At 48.2% G+C, this 19,609-nt stretch overlaps 1 protein-coding gene and 1 long non-coding RNA gene across 5 annotated transcripts in view; one reads left to right on the top strand and one right to left on the bottom strand.

Moving 5' to 3' along the window:
* Nucleotides 1-2,251: 2,251 nt before the first annotated feature.
* Nucleotides 2,252-3,114, bottom strand: LOC141067751 (uncharacterized). Its single transcript, XR_012226472.1, has 2 exons — nt 2,991-3,114; nt 2,252-2,923 (listed from the first exon to the last, which is right to left on the bottom strand). It is a non-coding gene; the product is annotated as an uncharacterized lncRNA (long non-coding RNA).
* A 13-nt stretch (nt 3,115-3,127) lies between these two features.
* Nucleotides 3,128-19,609, top strand: part of PIKFYVE (phosphoinositide kinase, FYVE-type zinc finger containing) — a 603,254-nt gene continuing 586,772 nt past the window's right edge. For 2 of the 4 annotated variants that reach the window (XM_073558215.1, XM_073558216.1), the window contains exon 1: nt 3,128-3,279. The gene's annotated coding sequence lies outside the window, so the exon portion shown is untranslated. The remainder of the gene's footprint in view (nt 3,280-19,609) is intronic. The other 2 variants (XM_073558214.1, XM_073558213.1) reach the window with 1 other exon arrangement.

The following is a 19,609-nucleotide window of genomic DNA, read 5'->3' as shown; positions in this document are numbered from 1 at the left end:
GCTCGTAGTTGAACCGTGCAGACAAACCACGCCAAAAAGCTCCCACCAAGGCCTCATTATTCCATCCCAGCTCGGAGGACAGGGAACGGAAGTGAATGGCGTACTGGCCAACCGACAGAGTGCCCTGGTGGAGATTAAAAAGGGACTCGGTGGTAGAGGCCACGCATCCGGGTTCGTCAAAGACTTTGCGAAAAGTCTCAAGCAAAGTAGCGAGCTGGGAGACCAGAGGGTCGTCTTGCTCCCAGAGGGGGTTCACCCAGGCCAGAGCTTCACCCTCCAGGTGGGACACTACAAAGGCCACCTTAGCCCGATCGGTGGGGTATTGTAGTGGCAGTAATTCAAAGTGCAATTGGCACTGATTGAGGAACCCCTGACATAATTTGGGATCTCCGCTATACCGCGGAGGTCTGGCCAGGCGGGGTGGTGGGTGTGGCGCTGGAGACTGGACAGGAATTGAGGCGGCGGACTGCAGGGATAAAAGATGGTTATCCACGGAAGCCATGTAATTTAGGATGTGGGCCTGGGTGTCGCGTTGTTGGGCCAGTTCCTGCTGGAGACTAGCCAGCTGGGACGCGTTCCCTGGATCCGTGTGTTGAAACGCAGAAATACGGGACTCCATGGACTTAAGAAAAGCCATGATCCGGGTTTCGTTTTCCCGTAGGAACAGCAGTTCCTTCTGGGCGGGGGCAGAGGTACCAGCGGAGTCCATGGCCTGACCGTACTGTGAGGATGAGTGGACCTCCAAGGGTGGACCCGCCGGACCGTGATAACGAACCTCCCCCGGGCGAGCGGACCGACCCCTATACAGGGAGCGTTAGGGGCAGGCCCAAGAGAGACTATCACCACGGCAGCTGGAACCCGGGGACGAAACAAGAGACCTCAGCGAAGGACAAGGCAGACTGGTGGCAGACAGACAGAGCTGTGACAGGGGAACACGGAGAGGGTGGAGACACTGGCAGGGAGACACGGCTGGGACACAGCAACACGGACAGATGGTCGTCACTGTCAAGAAGACACGGCTGGAACACAGGTACGGGAACATGGGCAGGATACGGAGACACTGGAGGGCAGGCACTAGGAGAAAGAAAACGGAGGGCGTGAGGGCACAGATAAGGCGACAGGGCTAGCAATAGAGAAGGCAAGAAGCGAGAGAGGACGTGTGGCCAGAATCACTTGTAATGCACAAATGACGGTCAGGCACAGCCTGGAGGAAGAGGCGGCCTGATAAGCAGAGTGCGCAGAGGACTTCCGGGTCAGGAACCTCCAAGCCAAGGAGCAGGCTGGGGAGGAGGCTGGGCTGACAGGCTTGGATGCCTAGCAACGGGGTGCGCGTGTGCCACTGAACTCAGTGCGCGAGCCCCGGACGGATGACAGGAGCTGGAGCCAGGGCAGGCGCATGCCGGGACGCCGAGAGCGAGTACAGCGGGGCTCAGGGGGAGGCAGCGCGATGGACACAGGCAGCGGTAGAGAGGCAGGAGCTGGAGGCGGCATGACAAGAACTTCTCGGGCAGCGAGAAGTGGGATAACATCGGTGCAGGAATGGAAGTGGAAACACGGGAAACAGTCTCCGCCGCTGCCTGTGGACTGATGTGCATTGTGGCCTATAGCTTAGTCACTGACTGGCGCTGACTCTCATACTATGACCCTAACCACATGCGTAGTATCCATGGGAGGGGAATCTTAATAAGTCATTCACCAGGTACATGCATCCGTCACCATCCACACATATAGCAACTAGAGTCTATACTAGCACACGGCCGAGCGGCCATGCGAGTCTTTTATAGCCAAGACCTTCCGGAACCTTCCAGATCCCCCTGATGGACCAATCAGAACTGGAGAAGGACCTGAGCATGTGACTCCCGATCCCCAATGGGGAATCGTCCCATGAGCATGCTCAGTGGAGCGATGGAAGGACTTAGATTCTGAAGTCTTTTGCTGCTGGCCAGGCTGCATTGTCATACCTGAACCAGAGGTGGCAGCAGCAGCCAATCCCACACTGCTGGTCTGGGCAGAGTGCTGGGCTCGATTAATCTGCTGAGCAGACTGCACTGTGGCCGAAGAATAGGAGACTGCCGAGTGCAAGGCTCTGGATTCCTGCTGTGCTGTGGCAGGAACCCGACTCCTAAAAGTACAGTTGCCTTAGGTGTTACCTTGCCATGCCCACACAGCAGCATCAGTATCTATCATGTGTTATATGACAGAATGAAATGCATTAAAAACTCATCACAGTATTCACACTATGCAACTCTTGTCTTCAAGGGTGGGAACACAACAGTCTCTGTGACACCCTTACACTAGACTTGAACTAGGATACCATCAGTGTGCTGTTTTTCATGGAGTAGTCGAATTGTATTAACAAGCGTGACTTGGATCAAAACAATTTATTTTTTCTGGACACTCGGTCCACAAACTGCGAACATGTGACCATCTCTATAGACCATAATGTACGTGTCCTATCCAGAAAAACACAAATACACCACTTATGTGAAGTGTGGCTTTATCTGTGCTTTGAAGAGGCGAATGTACCCGAAAACTATGTCCAATCGAGTGCACGGCGACTCTGTCTGTCACTAATGGCTAGTCAAGCGTCCAAATCCCATTCTTCAGTGCTTCGTACGCTCCGACAGGGCCACACATAATATATGTATAGGGTATGGGATAAGGATTGGGCACTGGGTCTGACAGCTGAATAGAGCGGAGGAGCCAGCCATTGTCTGTGGGACTGATGCACATAGCAGAGCGCTGTACGCCACAGTCTCCAGGACCCCCACAATGAGTAAAGAGGGGGTCTAGCATTCTAGCATGGGTCCCAGAGTCGCCATCACTGGGACCCAGCGGCTCACTTCATGTCACTGGTGGAGCTGGGCAGTGTTGTTGCCTCCCGACTGTGCCACAGGTGTGTCTGTCAGGCTGATGACCGGCACTGTAATTATAAACATGTATTAATTGTGAGGAGGTGACTGGGACCCCCGACCCCGGTGCTTCCTCACTGGCTCATGCGGTCGGTGTGCGAGCCGCCCGTTCTAACTTCTCAGCAGCTTCCTCCTCCTCCAGTGTACGATCGATTGCTCGCGATAGATTGCTCTAGCCTGGCTGTGGATTGCTCCAGCCTGGCTGCTGAGCGCTCAGCTGATCGGCTCCGGGAACAGGAAGCGGCGAGTACTAGTGTGTGAGCGGCTGCCTCCCATCCCAGCCCAGAGGTGGAGGGCACTGCCCCATCAGCGCCCGCTGCCAGCCATCTGCATGAGGCAGGAAGCCCGCTCCCGCTGCACACAGCAGGTAACACCGGCCGAGCCTCCGGGCTCTGCGGCACAGACGTGCGGTCACACTGCACGGAACTTCTCTGACATGCGTTTGTGCCTGGCCGGCGGCATGGCTCAGTGGGTACAGAGAGGCGCAGTACCTTGTGGCTCCTGTCACAGCTTTCCAGGCTTGTCCCGGGCAGATCAGAGACCCATGTAGCTGCAGCCTGCTGGGGGTTGTAGTTTGCTTTGCCATAGTGATGTGCTGACTTGTGTCTCCGCGCTCATCCCCTCACCAGAGTAATGGCGACCTGTATTATGGCAGAGACCCCACCGTTCGGGGAGCAGCTTTTGGGGCACCCCATTGTCAGATGGGATCCCTCTGGCCATACTAGAAGCTGTGACCACAACCCGGTCCCCAAAATGCTCCCTCAGGCCTGTGCTCCCACAAGTCTAACTCTTCAGGGTCTTATGGATTCTACGTACATTCTGATAATTACTTTGGGGTGATGGCTTTTCATATAGATATATCTCTGAATGTATGTGTGTATCACCAACCAATCACAAAGCATTTTTCATTTCACCAGAGCTGTTCAAAAGAAGCTGAGCTGTGATTAGTTGCTATGAGCAACAGTTTTTCTTGCAACCTGATTACTAAGCATCTCTCATTTCACCAGAGTTGGTTAAAAGAAGCCGAGCTGTGATTGGATGCTATGAGCAAGTCTTCACACTTGACAACACCTCAGCAGACACTGACATGGTGGGAGAAATCTAGCATCCCCGGGAACATAAGCTCCCGGCCATTGTCTGCCCCCACAAAGGAGCAGAGAGCACATGACAGAAATTAATCCCCCCCGTGGCTATATATACATCACACATCCTCCATCCCACAGGCACATCTTCCCTTTTAAAGGGATCTCCTGGTATGGAAGTCAGGGCAAATCCATCCAGTGCTTTGGTTTTGACCCCAGACCACTCTTAAAGGGATCCCCGGTATGGATGTTAGGACTGTTCCTCTCAGATCTGTGGTTCTGACCCCAGGGTCTCTTAAAGTGCTCATTGGTATGGAAGTTAGGACAAATCCACTCTGCATTTTGGTACTGACCCAGGCCTCTCTTAAAGGGTTCCCCGTTATGGAAGCGGGATGATGTGGGATATTAGGGGTAGTAGTCTGGTGGCTCTGGCTGACGGGATGATGCGGGATATTAGGGGTAGTAGTCTGGTGGCTCTGGCTGACGGGATGATGCGGGATATTAGGGGTAGTAGTCCGGCGGCTGTGACGGGATGATGTGGGATATTAGGGGTAGTAGTCCGGTGGCTCTGGCTGACAGGATGATGTGGGATATTAGGGGTAGTAGTCCGGCGGCTGTGACGGGATGATGTGGGATATTAGGGGTAGTAGTCCGGTGGCTCTGGCTGACGGGATGATGTGTGATATTAGGGGTAGTAGTCCGGTGGCTCTGGCTGATGGGATGATGTGGGATATTAGGGGTAGTAGTCCGGTGGCTCTGGCTGATGGGATGATGTGGGATATTAGGGATAGTAGTCCAGTGGCTCTGGCTGACGGGATGATGTGTGATATTAGGGGTAGTAGTCCGGTGGCTCTGGCTGATGGGATGATGTAGGCTATTAGGGGTAGTAGTCCGGCGGCTGTGACGGGATGATGTGGGGTATTAGGGGTAGTAGTCCGGTGGCTCTGGCTGACGGGATGATGTGGGGTATTAGGGGTAGTAGTCCGGTGGCTCTGGCTGACGGGATGATGCGGGATATTAGGGGTAGTAGTCTGGTGGCTCAGGCTGACGGGATGATGTGGGGTATTAGGGGTAGTAGTCCGGTGGCTCTGGCTGACGGGATGATGTGGGATATTAGGGATAGTAGTCCGGCGGCTGTGACGGGATGATGTGGGATATTAGGGATAGTAGTCCGGCGGCTGTGATGGGATGATGTGGGATATTAGGGATAGTAGTCCGGTGGCTCTGGCTGATGGGATGATGTGGGATATTAGGGATAGTAGTCCGGTGGCTCTGGCTGACGGGATGATGTGTGATATTAGGGGTAGTAGTCCGGTGGCTCTGGCTGATGGGATGATGTAGGCTATTAGGGGTAGTAGTCCGGCGGCTGTGACGGGATGATGTGGGATATTAGGGGTAGTAGTACGGCTACTCTGGCTGATGGGATGATGTTGGATATTAGGGGTAGTAGTCTGGTGGCTCAGGCTGACGGGATGATGTGGGGTATTTGGGGTAGTAGTCCGGTGGCTCTGGCTGACAGGATGATGTGGGATATTAGGGGTAGTAGTCCGGTGGCTCTGGCTGACGGGATGATGCGGGATATTAGGGGTAGTAGTCCGGTGGCTCAGGCTGACGGGATGATGTGGGGTATTAGGGGTAGTAGTCCGGTGGCTCTGGCTGACGGGATGATGCGGGATATTAGGGGTAGTAGTCCGGTGGCTCAGGCTGACGGGATGATGTGGGATATTAGGGGTAGTAGTCCGGTGGCTCTGGCTGACGGGATGATGTGGGATATTAGGGGTAGTAGTCCGGTGGCTCTGGCTGACAGGATGATGTGGGATATTAGGGGTAGTAGTCCGGCGGCTGTGACGGGATGATGTGGGATATTAGGGGTAGTAGTCCGGTGACTCTGGCTGACAGGATGATGTGGGATATTAGGGATAGTAGTCCGGTGGCTCTGGCTGACGGGATGATGTGTGATATTAGGGGTAGTAGTCCGGTGGCTCTGGCTGATGGGATGATGTGGGATATTAGGGGTAGTAGTCCGGTGGCTCTGGCTGATGGGATGATGTGGGATATTAGGGATAGTAGTCCGGTGGCTCTGGCTGACGGGATGATGTGTGATATTAGGGGTAGTAGTCCGGTGGCTCTGGCTGATGGGATGATGTAGGCTATTAGGGGTAGTAGTCCGGCGGCTGTGACGGGATGATGTGGGGTATTAGGGGTAGTAGTCCGGTGGCTCTGGCTGACGGGATGATGTGGGGTATTAGGGGTAGTAGTCCGGTGGCTCTGGCTGACGGGATGATGCGGGATATTAGGGGTAGTAGTCCGGTGGCTCAGGCTGACGGGATGATGTGGGATATTAGGGGTAGTAGTCCGGTGGCTCTGGCTGACGGGATGATGTGGGATATTAGGGGTAGTAGTCCGGTGGCTCTGGCTGACAGGATGATGTGGGATATTAGGGGTAGTAGTCCGGCGGCTGTGACGGGATGATGTGGGATATTAGGGGTAGTAGTCCGGTGACTCTGGCTGACAGGATGATGTGGGATATTAGGGATAGTAGTCCGGTGGCTCTGGCTGACGGGATGATGTGTGATATTAGGGGTAGTAGTCCGGTGGCTCTGGCTGATGGGATGATGTGGGATATTAGGGGTAGTAGTCCGGTGGCTCTGGCTGATGGGATGATGTGGGATATTAGGGATAGTAGTCCGGTGGCTCTGGCTGACGGGATGATGTGTGATATTAGGGGTAGTAGTCCGGTGGCTCTGGCTGATGGGATGATGTAGGCTATTAGGGGTAGTAGTCCGGCGGCTGTGACGGGATGATGTGGGGTATTAGGGGTAGTAGTCCGGTGGCTCTGGCTGACGGGATGATGTGGGGTATTAGGGGTAGTAGTCCGGTGGCTCTGGCTGACGGGATGATGCGGGATATTAGGGGTAGTAGTCCGGTGGCTCAGGCTGACGGGATGATGTGGGGTATTAGGGGTAGTAGTCCGGTGGCTCTGGCTGACGGGATGATGTGGGATATTAGGGATAGTAGTCCGGCGGCTGTGATGGGATGATGTGGGATATTAGGGATAGTAGTCCGGTGGCTCTGGCTGATGGGATGATGTGGGATATTAGGGATAGTAGTCCGGTGGCTCTGGCTGACGGGATGATGTGTGATATTAGGGGTAGTAGTCCGGTGACTCTGGCTGATGGGATGATGTGGGATATTAGGGATAGTAGTCCGGTGGCTCTGGCTGATGGGATGATGTGGGATATTAGGGATAGTAGTCCGGTGGCTCTGGCTGACGGGATGATGTGGGATATTAGGGATCGTAGTCCGGTGGCTCTGGCTGATGGGATGATGTGGGATATTAGGGGTAGTAGTCCGGTGGCTCTGGCTGACGGGATGATGTGTGATATTAGGGATAGTAGTCCGGTGGCTCTGGCTGACGGGATGATGTGTGATATTAGGGATAGTAGTCCGGTGGCTCTGGCTGACGGGATGATGTGTGATATTAGGGGTAGTAGTCCGGTGGCTCTGGCTGATGGGATGATGTAGGCTATTAGGGGTAGTAGTCCGGCGGCTGTGACGGGATGATGTGGGATATTAGGGGTAGTAGTACGGCTACTCTGGCTGATGGGATGATGTTGGATATTAGGGGTAGTAGTCTGGTGGCTCAGGCTGACGGGATGATGTGGGGTATTAGGGGTAGTAGTCCGGTGGCTCTGGCTGACAGGATGATGTGGGATATTAGGGGTAGTAGTCCGGTGGCTCTGGCTGACGGGATGATGCAGGATATTAGGGGTAGTAGTCCGGTGGCTCAGGCTGACGGGATGATGTGGGGTATTAGGGGTAGTAGTCCGGTGGCTCTGGCTGACGGGATGATGTGGGGTATTAGGGGTAGTAGTCCGGTGGCTCTGGCTGACGGGATGATGTGGGATATTAGGGCTAGTAGTCCGGTGGCTCAGGCTGACGGGATGATGTGGGGTATTAGGGGTAGTAGTCCGGTGGCTCTGGCTGACGGGATGATACGGGATATTAGGGGTAGTAGTCCGGCGGCTGTGACGGGATGATGTGGGATATTAGGGGTAGTAGTCCGGTGGCTCTGGCTGACGGGATGATGTGGGATATTAAGGGTAGTAGTCCGGTGGCTCTGGCTGACTGGATGATGTGGGATATTATAGCGAATGTGGCTATGTGGAGTGGGCGGGGCTATACACTCAGCTTTATATATACTGTATATGTGTGTATATATATATATATATATATATATTGTAGTTAGTTACTATGCCCGGGCAGCGCCGGCTCTTCAGCTAGTGTGTGCGTGTGTGTGTATACATATATATTACAATATACACACACCATGGACTTCTATGGCCCCCACCCTGGGTCTGCCCCATCCACCTTCCCTATGCCATGGACTTCTATAGCCCCATCCTGGATCTGCCCCCATTCACCTTTCCTACAGCCCCTACCCAACATCCCTGTTACCTTTTGTACACTTGCTTTGGCAAAGCTAATGTGTATTTAGTCCTGCCAATAAAGCTTCTTTGAATTTGAAAAAAAAAATATATATAGATATATCAGGTTGTTACAGATTTTTTTAAGATGGCGCTTTACAGGGAAGTCAGAATATGATGTATGGCACATCAGAGAATGAGCAAGGAATGTATAATGCTGAGGTCCTAGCACCAGGAACGTCCCAAATCATGAAAGCATCACTGAGATAAATTGTGCCTTTTGACTTCTGACGTATTGTAACATAGTGAAGAAAAGCAGCATCCAATCTGGGTGAAGAAGCATATAAAATTTATTATGCCATGAAAACATGCAACGTTTCGACCAACACGGTCTTTTTCAAGCATACCCCATAACAAATATGGCGGTCTTAAATAGGCCTAATGGCCAATCACTATCAAGTATCCGCCCACACACAAATAGAAAGTTGTTACATTTGTCAAAAACAAATACAAAATACATAATACATATATAACAAGACAGAATAAACATGAATAATAAAATGTATACCAAAAATAGTACAAATACAGCAGCACATGGTGAAGGTAAATAAAGGAACATCCAATCACATATAAGAAATCCCTCATGGAGTGTTGGTGTCTCTTATATATCCTAGCAACCCCCACCAGTCAAAGGTAAACATACGGTACATAAAGGTTTCGGTATCAAAGCAGGTTAGCCAATAGTTGTGATCCCACAAATATAGTGCCAAACCCAGTAACCAATTGGAAATACCTTAATAATCCATGTTATCCCAGAGACGCCGTCTAATGCTCAGCAACCACATTAAGGTGTCATCAAAAGACGCCCATCTAACAACAAGTCCAAATCTAGCGTAGTCGCAATACAGATCCCGCTCATGTGCACAAACACACAACGTGATCACCATCATACAAATACGTAATTACCAATAAGCGGTCACATGATCAACCCGAAATCCCGCGATCATTGTTCTCAAATATCGCGCAGGCGCACTAGCGCTCAACGCGACTTACAGCAAACAATGCGTTGCTATAGAAACGGTCACATGACAAATCACAAGAGCGTGATCCAATCAACGGCATGCTACTAAGAGCGCGAGCACATGACAATGTCACATGGTCGCAACCTATAGCAACATTAATTGCACCTCCCAAAACCAACTCCATGATAATTTAGGGTTAGTGAATGCCATTGATCTATATGGAAAGGCCTAATAGAGACAAATTTTTGTTAACTACCGTAGCAAATATATAACAAACTAACCAAATGACAGTCACATGACAGTTCAACAAACCAGAACTCTAACCTACCTATAATGGTAAAAGAGCACAAAACTCCTATTAGAAACAGGTCAATTGACCTGATCATCATTAACCCCTTAACGACCAGGGGTATTTTTGGTTTTGCATTTTCATTTTTCCCTCCCCTTCTTTCCAGAGCCATAACCTTTCTATTTTTCCGTTTATATGGCCATGTGAGGGATTATTTTTTGCGGGACGAGTTGTACTTTTAAATGACACCATTGGTTTTAGCATGTCGTATACTCGAAAACGGGAAAAAAATTCCAAGTGCGGTGAAATTGCCAAAAAAGTGCAATCCCACACTTGTTTTTTGCTTGGCTTTTTTGTTAGGTTCACTAGATGCTAAATCTGACCTGCCATTATCATTCTCCAGGTCATTACGAGTTCATAGACACCAAACATGTCTATGTCCTCTTTTATCTAAGTGGTGAAAAAAAATTCCAAAGTTTGCTAAAAAAAAAGAAAAAAAACCCGTAGCGTCTCCATTTTTCATGATCTGGGGTCGGGTGAGGGCTTATTTTTTCCGTGCCAGACTGACGTCTTTAATGATACCACTTTTGTGCAGATACGTTCTTTTGATCGCCCGTTATTGCATTTTAATGCAATGTCTTGGTGACCAAAAAAACGTAATTCTGGCGTTTTTAATTTTTTTCTCGCTACGCCGTTTAGCGATCGGGTTAATGCTTTTTTTTTATTGATAGATCGGGCGATTCTGAACGCGGCGATACCTAATATGTGTATGTGGGATTTTTTTTTTTACTGTTTTATTTTGATTGGGGCGAAAGGGGGGTGATTTGAACTTTTATGTTTTTTTACTTTTTTTTTATTTTTAAACATTTTTTTTTTTTTACTTTTGGCATGCTTCAATAGCCTCCATAGGAGGCTAGAAGCTTGCGCAACCCGATCGGCTCTGCTACATATGGGCGATGAGCAGATCGCCCATATGTAGCAGATTTACTGCTGTGCTTTCAGCGCCGACCACCGGGTGGCGCTGAAAGCCTTATGCCTGGAACAACCATAGAGGTCTTATAGAGACCTCTGGTTGTCCAGGCAACGTGACGCCGACCCCCGATCACGTGACGGGGGTTGGCGATGACGTCATTTCCGGCCCGGTGGCCGGAAATGCTATTTAAATGCCCGCTGTCAGCTTTGACAGCGGCATTTAACTAGTTAATAGGCGCGGGCGGACGGCGATTCCGCTCGCGCCTATTGCGGGCACATGTCAGCTGTTCATAACAGCTGACATGTCCCGGCTTCGATGCGGGCTCAGCGCCGGAGCCCTCATCAAAGCAGGGGAGATGTCCGATGACGGACTGTGTCCGTCATTGGACATTAAGGGGTTAATTCCTGAACCATAACAGCCTCCAAATAATGACATCATAAATAACAAAATAAATTATTGATACCAAAAAACAACTTTATTGTCATACATAAAGACATAAAAGCAATGGGATTGAAAACATAAAGAAAAAAAACAATCACAAAAAATAGAAAATAACACCAGCTTCAGGACAATTCAGTCCCCATGTCCTCCAATCCTCACCACTTGTCACTCCTAAAAATAAAACCACAAAAAATGATTAAAAACAACTATTGCTTTTCAAAAATCAAAAGAATGATGCCATCAAGAACTATGCAGACTAATTAGTACAAATATGTAGATTATAATCAAGGTTCAAGCCTCTCGGCTATAATGTACCTAACGTTGAAATCCACTTCAGCTCCTTTCTTTTTAACATAAGAGTCCTATTACCACCCCGTCTCAACAAAGGGACCCCATCAATCACCCTAAACCGCAGCTGGTTAACAGAATGTCTAAATTCAATAAAATGTTTCGGTATCGGAAATTACAGGAGTTGTGTTCCATTCGTACTCTTGTGTTTACTAATCCATGCCCGAACCTCCATGGTGGTCTCCCCCACGTACATCAATCCGCAGGGGCAAGTAATCAAATAAATAACAAAACTGGAAGTACATGTAAATCTTTCCTTAATCAAAAATTTCTTCCCATTGTGTGGGTGATTGAAGCTGTCACCTTTGATCAAATTACCACAACACGCACATCCAAGGCACGGGAAATTACCAGAGCTCAACGGACCCAATGTCAATTGTCTCGGGATCCTACTCGGTCCCTCATCCGCTCCCACCAATTTGTCTTTCAAATTATATCCATGTCTATAGGATGAGATTAGTCTAGTAGAAAACTCTGGGACATCAGGCTACCCCTTACTTAACAAACCCCAATGTTTATTCAAAATTCCATTAATCTTACCACTAATGGGACAAAAAGTTGAAACAAAAGGTATTCGTCTTGTACTCGTTTTGTTGCGTTTAAGGCAAAGTTGACCAGAAGTCAAACTGGTAGCCCTTTCCTTAAACTGTTTCACATGTTTCCAGGGATAACCCCTATTAACAAATTTCTGACACATCTCATCCAATCGGATATCAAGTTTGTTATCATCCTTAACAATTCTCCTCACCCGTAGCATCTGACTCCAAGGGAGAGATTCTACCATTTTCCTAGGGTGGTTGCTATTATATAGCAGTAAGCTGTTCCTGTCAGTGTCTTTGACAAAAAGATCCGTACACAACCCACTCCCTTCCTTTTAAACCAATGTATCCAAAAATTGAACCTGAACCACAGATTCCGTCAAGGTAAACTTTAACTTTGGATAAACGCCATTTAATTCAATTTGAAAATTGTACAACTCCTCAACACCACCATCCCATACACAGAAGACATCATCGATGTAGCGCCACCAAGCCCGGACATGACCCCAGTAGATGGAATTGTATACATACCGATCCTCAAATACCGCCATATAGATGTTTGCATTATTTGGGGCCACATTGGACCCCATGGCGGTACCCAGTACCTGCAGGTAATAATCATCCCCAAAAAGAAAATAATTCTTCCTGAGAATGAAACCTAACAGGGAGAGGATCAGCTGCACACATTCTGGGGCCACGTCCGAGCGTGATAGCACCACATCGACTGCCTCCAAGCCCTTATCATGCTGTATAGAAGTATACAATGAGGTCACATCAAAAGACGCCAACACTGTATTGGAATCAACTCTAATATCCTTGATTTTGTCAAGAAAATCATTAGTATCCATGATGTATGAGCATGCTGCTGTTGCAAATCGTCGTAGAACTTTGTCAAAAAAAATAGCCACTTAACTACACAATGAACCTCTCCCGGAAACAATAGGGCGCCCAGGAGGATTAAATAGATCCTTGTGGATCTTCGGTAAAGTGTACAAAATAGGTATCACCGGAGCTTCCACAATCAGAAAATCCACCAACTTCTGATCGATAAGACCATTGTGCAAGGCCTCCTCGACCAGAAGTCCTAGCTCTCCAAGAAAACGAGAGGTAGGATCACCCACCAATTTAATATAGACCTCATTATCTGACAATTGTTGTAAAATCTTGGCCTTATATTTATTAGTATCCATGATTACCACTGCTCCACCCTTGTCACCACTCTTGATTGTAATTGCTGTATTGTCAGTCTCTGCAGGGCTCGTCTCTCCTCTACACCAAGGTTACCCCTCGTGTAGAAGCGAGTCTCCCTCCTCAACTTTGCAATATCTCTTTCAACCAGCTGTATATATGACTCAACAAAACTGTTCTTAACCGGAGGTTGAAAATTACTCTTCAAATGTAAACCAACCCCATGTAATGTAAAGGAAGAGGATGACTCACAAGCAGGTAGAGCACTAGGGATCTCCTGTTTATCAGAAAAATAGGTTGTTAATCGTAACCTCCTAAAAAATGAGAATAGATCACATTCAATCTCAAACCAATTAGGAGAATTCAGTGGGCAAAACGACAATCCTTTAGATAAAATATCATAATCAGCTTTTGACAATACATAAGATGAAATATTTACCACCAAATCATCCTGTCTTACAAGCCCTTCTTTCTTCCCTCCATATTGCGAGTCCTCATTGAAGGAATGTAAACCTTCCCTTGCTTGCGTATCTCCCCTCTTTCTCCCATGTTTCCTGCCACCTCGCCGGATCCTTCTCTTGCTGTAGTTCTGTCGACCTTGTCCTTCCCTACAAAAAAATGGAGGAAAAAGAGGCACCAATATTGGAGTCATCAGTGGAATCTGACTCAGCTGTAGTGAAGCCAAAGTTCTGTTGATGTTTATCATGAGGTCTCCTTCGTTTCCTTGTCTGCATGGGCCTATCCCTCCTGTTAAAGGAAGCAAAAGAACCAGCTCCCTTATGCCACGAGAACACACGACCAGATTTATAATCCTCCGCATCACGGAACCACTTAGTCCTCTTCGATTTATCAACATCAAGGTCGACAGAACTATAGCAAGAGAAGGATCCGCGACATGGCGCCACCATTTATTCCAGCCAATTTTGCGTTCAAAAAGTCAAACTGTGCTCCCTCCACTCCAAGCCCCGACGTGTGCCCAAACAGTGGTTTACCCCCACATATGGGGTATCGGCGTACTCAGGAAAAATTGCACAACAACTTAGGGGGTCTAATTTCTCCTGTTACCCTGGGGAAAATAAAAAATAGGGGGCTAAAAAATTTATTTTTGTGGAAAAAAACGATTTTTTATTTTCACGCCTGGGCGTTCTAAAATTCTGTGAAGCACTTGGAGATTGAAGGTGCTCACCACACATTTAGATAAGTTCCTTGGGCGGTCTAGTTTCCAACATGGGGTTACTTGTGGGGGGTTTCCACTGTTTAGGCACATCAGGGGCTCTGCAACCGTAACATGACGCCCACAGACCATTCCATCAAGTTGGCATTTCAAAACGTCACTACTTCCCTTCCTGAGGCCTACTTGGAGCTAGTTGAAAATATGATCTAGTTTGAAAGTGGAGGCAGCAGGAGACTTTGCCGTCCACACAGCAGGGGAGCAGCTGACGTTACGGAACCCCACTAACACAGGAGCTAGTGTTTTTCTCTGTGCGGACAGCACTTCCGAGCAACAACTCTGGCTGTGTTGAAGCCCAGGATCAATCATGCAGCAGGCTGAGGCCTACTTGGAGCTAGTTGAAAATATGATCTTGTTGGAATGTGGAGGCAGCAGGAGACTTTGCCGTCCACACAGCAGGGGAGCAACTGACGTTACTCAACCCCACTAACACAGGTGCTAGTGTTTTTCTCTGTGCGGACGGCACTTCCGAGCAACAACTGGCGATGTTGGAGCCCAGAGTAAATCAGTGTGTAGGCTGAGGCCTAATTTAATCAAGTTTAATATCTGTTGTCGACTACTACTGATTTTAGCCCCTTCATGACCCAGCCTATTTTGACCTTAATGACCTGGCCATTTTTGGCAATATTGAACAGTGTTCCTTTATGAGGTAATAACTCAGGAACGCTTCAACGGATCCTGGCAATTCTGAGACTGTTTTTTCGTGACATATTTGGCTTCATGTTAGTGGTAAACTTAGGTCAATAATGTTTGCATTTATTTGTGAAAAAAAACGGAAATTTGGTGAAAATTTTGAAAATTTCGCAATTTTCACATTTTGAATTTTTATTCCGTTAAACCAGAGAGTTATGTAACACAAAATAGTTAATAAATAACATTTCCCACATGTCTACTTTACATCAGCACAGTTTTGGAAACAAAATTTTTTTATTGTTGGGAAGTTATAAGGGTTAAAAGTTGACAAGCGATTTCTCATTTTTACAACAAATTTTACAAAACCATTTTTTTAGGGACCACCTCACATTTGAAGTCACTTTGAGGGGTCTATATGGCAGAAAATACCCAAAAGTGACACAATTCTAAAAACTGCACCCCTCAAGCTACTCAAAACTACATTCAAGATTATTAACCCTTCAGGTGCTTCACAGCAACTAAAGCTATGTGAAAGGAAAAAATGAACATTTTAATTTTTCCAATAAAAATTTTCTTTTAGCATCAATTTTTTTCATTTTCACATGGGCAACAGGATAAAATGGATCCTAAAATTTGTTGGGCAATTTCTCCTGAGTACACCGATACCTCATATGTGGTCATAAACCACTGTTTGGGCACACGGCAGGGTCCCGAAGGGAAGGAGCACCAATTTGACTTTTTGAATGGAAAATTAGCTCCAATCGTTAGTGGACACCATGTCGTGTTTGGAGAGCCCCTGTGTGCCTAAACATTGGAGCTCCCCCACAAGTGACCCCATTTTGGAAACTAGACCACCCAAGGAACTTATCTAGATGTGTGGTGAGGACTTTGAACCCCCAAGTGCTTCACAGAAGTTTATGACGCAGAGCAGTGAAAATAAAAAAATATTTTTTTTTTCCTCAAAAATGATTTTTTAGCCCGCTATTTTTTATTTTCACAAGGCTAACAGGAGAAATTGGTCCACAAAAGTTGTTGTGTAATTTGTCCTGAGTACACCGATACCCCATATGTCAGGGGAAATCACTGTTTGGGCGCATGGGAGAGCTCAGAAGGGAAGGAGCGCGATTTTGGAATGCAGACTGATGGGATTTTCTGCGGGCATCATGTTGCGTTTGCAGAGCCACTGATGTGCCTAAACAGTAGAAACCCCCCACAAGTGACCCCATTTTGGAAACTAGACCCCCCCAAGGAGCTTATCTAGATGTGTAGTGAGCACTTTGAACCCCCAAGTGCTTCACAGAAGTTTATAAATGCAGAGCCATGAAAATAAAAAATCAATTTTTTTTTTCCTCAATGATTTTTTAGCCCGCTATTTTTTATTTTCCCAAGGGTAACAGGATAAATTGGACCCCAAAAGTTGCTGTTCAGTTTGTCCTGAGTACGCTGGCACCCCATATGTGGGGGGGAACCACTGTTTGGGCGCACGGCAGGGCTCAGAAGAGAAGGAGCGCCATTTGACTTTTTGAATGGAAAATTAGCTCCAATCGTTAGTGGACAACATGTCGTGTTTGGAGAGGCCCTGTCTGCCTACACTTTGGAGCTCCCCCACATATCACCCCATTTTGGAAACTAGACCCCTTAAGGAAGTTATCTAGATGCATAGTGAGCACTTTGAACCCCCAGGTGCTTTACAGATGTGTATAACGCAGAGCTGTGAAAATAAAAAAATTTTTTTTCCTCAAAAAATGATTTTTTTAGCCCGCTATTTTTTATTTTCACAATAGTAACAGGAGAAATTGGACCCCAAAAGTTGTTGTCCAGTTTGTCCTGAGTACGCTGGTACACAATATGTGGAGAGGGACCACTGTTTGGGCACACGTCGGGGCTCGGAAGGGAAGTAGTGACGTTTTGAAATACCGACTTAATGGAATGGTCTGCGGGCATCATGTTACGTTTGCAGAGCCTCTGATGTGCCTAAACAGTGGAAACCCCCCACAAGTGACCCCATTTTGGAAACTAGACCACCCAAGGAACTTATATAGATGTGTGGTGAGCACTTTGAACCCCCAAGTGCTTCACCGAAGTTTATAACAGAGCCGTGAAAATAAAAAAAAATCATTTTTTTTCACAAAAATCATTTTTTTTAGCCCCCAATTTTTTTTTCCCAAGGGTAACAGGAGAAATTAGACTCCCAAAGTTGTTGTGCAATTTTTCCTGAGTACGCTGATACCCCATATGTGGGGGTAAACCACTGTTTGTGCACACGTCGGGGCTCGGAATGGAGAGAGTGCTGTTTGACATTTTGAACACAAAATTGGCTGGAATAAATCGTGGCGCCATGTCGCGTTTGGAGACCCCGTGATGTGCCTAACCAGTGGAAACCCCTCAATTCTAATTCCAGCCCTAACCCTAATTCCAGCCCTAACCCTAATTCCAGCCCTAACCCTAATTCCAGCCCTAACCCGAAAAAATTTTATTTTTTTATTTTATTATTTGCTCCTGGCTATGGGGGTGATAAAAGGGGGGTGTATTTACTTTTTTTTTCATTTTGATCACTGTGAGAGTGTATCACAGTGATCAAAATGAAAAATGAACGGGCAACCGGGAAATTCATGGGCGCCGCCATCTTGAACAATGGCAGGCGCACTGCGCATGCCCCCGCCATTTTGCAAGATGGCGGCGCCCATGATCCGGACCCCGGGAGCCACGGCGGGACACTTGGAGCACGATCGGAGGTCCCGGGCGGATCGGAAGGTGGGAGGGAGCGATAGGAAGGGGAGGGGGAGCAGATGATGAAGGGGCGACTGATCGTCGCCAGTCGGTGTGTGGGGGGGTCGGGTGTCGGTGTCCAGCCATGTCCGATGCTATTGCAGCATCGGCCATGGCTGGATTGTAATATTTCACCAAATTTCATTGGGGAAATATTACAAATCGCTCTGATTGGCTGTTTCACTTTTAACAGCCAATCAGAGCGATCGTAGGCACGTGGGGGCTAAGCCACGCCCCCAGGGATTAACTGTAGAGTGTCCTCTGTGTGCGGGTCGGGTGACCTTTCAGTGACCCCGGTCACCCGACCCGCAGGGGGGCTATTTATAGCATGACGCCTACGTAGGCGTCATAGGTCGTTTGGGCACGACTTTTCATGACGCCTACGTAGGCGTCATGGGTCGTGAAGGGGTTAAACGTGCTCCAACTAAGCCTCTGGCTCCACTCTGTCTCTAGTATTTCCCCTGGCCTCCAACCCCGCCAGTTGCTGCTCAGAAGTGGCGTCTACACAATCCACACTTTTTCCTTTGTTACTGGGGTTCAGTAACGTCAGCTGCTCATGTCTACATTCCCAGAGCAGGAGACATTGCCGGACACACATCAGGGGATCAGCTGACGTTACTGAACCCCAGTAACACAGGAACAAGTGTGGATTGTGCAGACGCCACTTCTGAGCAGCAACTGGCGGGGTTGGAGGCCAGGGGAAATACTAGAAACAGAGTGGAGCCAGAGGCCTAGTTGGAGCAAGTTTGAAATCAGTAGTAGTGTGAATGTGGAGGCAGCAGAAGACATTGCCGTCCACACAGCAGGGGAGCAACTGGTGTTACTGAACCCCACTAACACAGGAGCTAGTTTTTTTCTCTGTGCAAGCGGCACTTCTGAGCAACAACTGGCTGTGTTGAAGCCCAGGGATTACAGTTCAGGTGGTATAAAACATGAACACAACAGGAGACCTGGATACTGTTGCCAACCAATTATTTATTCTGGAAGAGGACTGGCAAATTCTGTCGAGATCCAGGCCTTGTTCATTTTCAGAAAAGTAAGCCGTTCAACGTTATCGGAGGATAGTTGCGTGCGACGGTCTGTTAGTACACCACCTGCGGCACTAAAGACGCGTTCCGATAATAAACTGGCAGCAGGGCAAGCCAGCACCTCCAATGCATACTGGCTAAGCTCTGGCCATGTATCCAGCTTAGAGACCCAAAACTTGAAGGGGAAAGAGCCATCTGGGAGTACACTGACAGGGCAAGACATATGTAGTCTGTCATCATCTGACGGAAACGTTGCCTCCTGCTGACTGGAGCCGTCTGTGATGGTGTAGACGTTTGTGGCGGGCACACAAAACTTTTCCACATTTGGGCCATACTGGTTTTGCCCTGTGCTGAGGCGCTGCCTCTGCTCCCTCTTTGTGCAGAGCTTCCTCCACTGCCTCGACGCACAGAGCTGCTTTGTAAAGCACTAGCAGCACTGCTCTCGGGTGGAATGGAGAACATGATGGACTGCACCAGTGTGTCTTGGTACTCCCGCATTTTACGCTCCCGGTTCAACGGTGTTATGAGGCTTTGTAAGTTGTCCCAGTAGCGAGGATCTAGGAGGGTGTACACCCAATAATCAGCCATGTTGAGAATGTGGGCGATGCGGCGGTCGTTTCTCAGGCACTTTAGCATGAAATCAACCATGTGCTGCAGACTCCCAACTGCCCAAGAAACGCTGTCCCCTGCTTGAGGCGTCATCTCTGCATGCTCTGCATCACCCCAC

This window comes from Dendrobates tinctorius, unplaced genomic scaffold (assembly GCF_039654945.1).
Source record: "Dendrobates tinctorius isolate UK_male_01 unplaced genomic scaffold, ASM3965494v1 ptg000254l, whole genome shotgun sequence".
Taxonomy (NCBI): domain Eukaryota; kingdom Metazoa; phylum Chordata; class Amphibia; order Anura; family Dendrobatidae; genus Dendrobates; species Dendrobates tinctorius.
The sequence above is the reverse complement of the archived record's forward strand: the minus strand, read 5'-3'. Positions and strand labels throughout refer to the sequence as shown.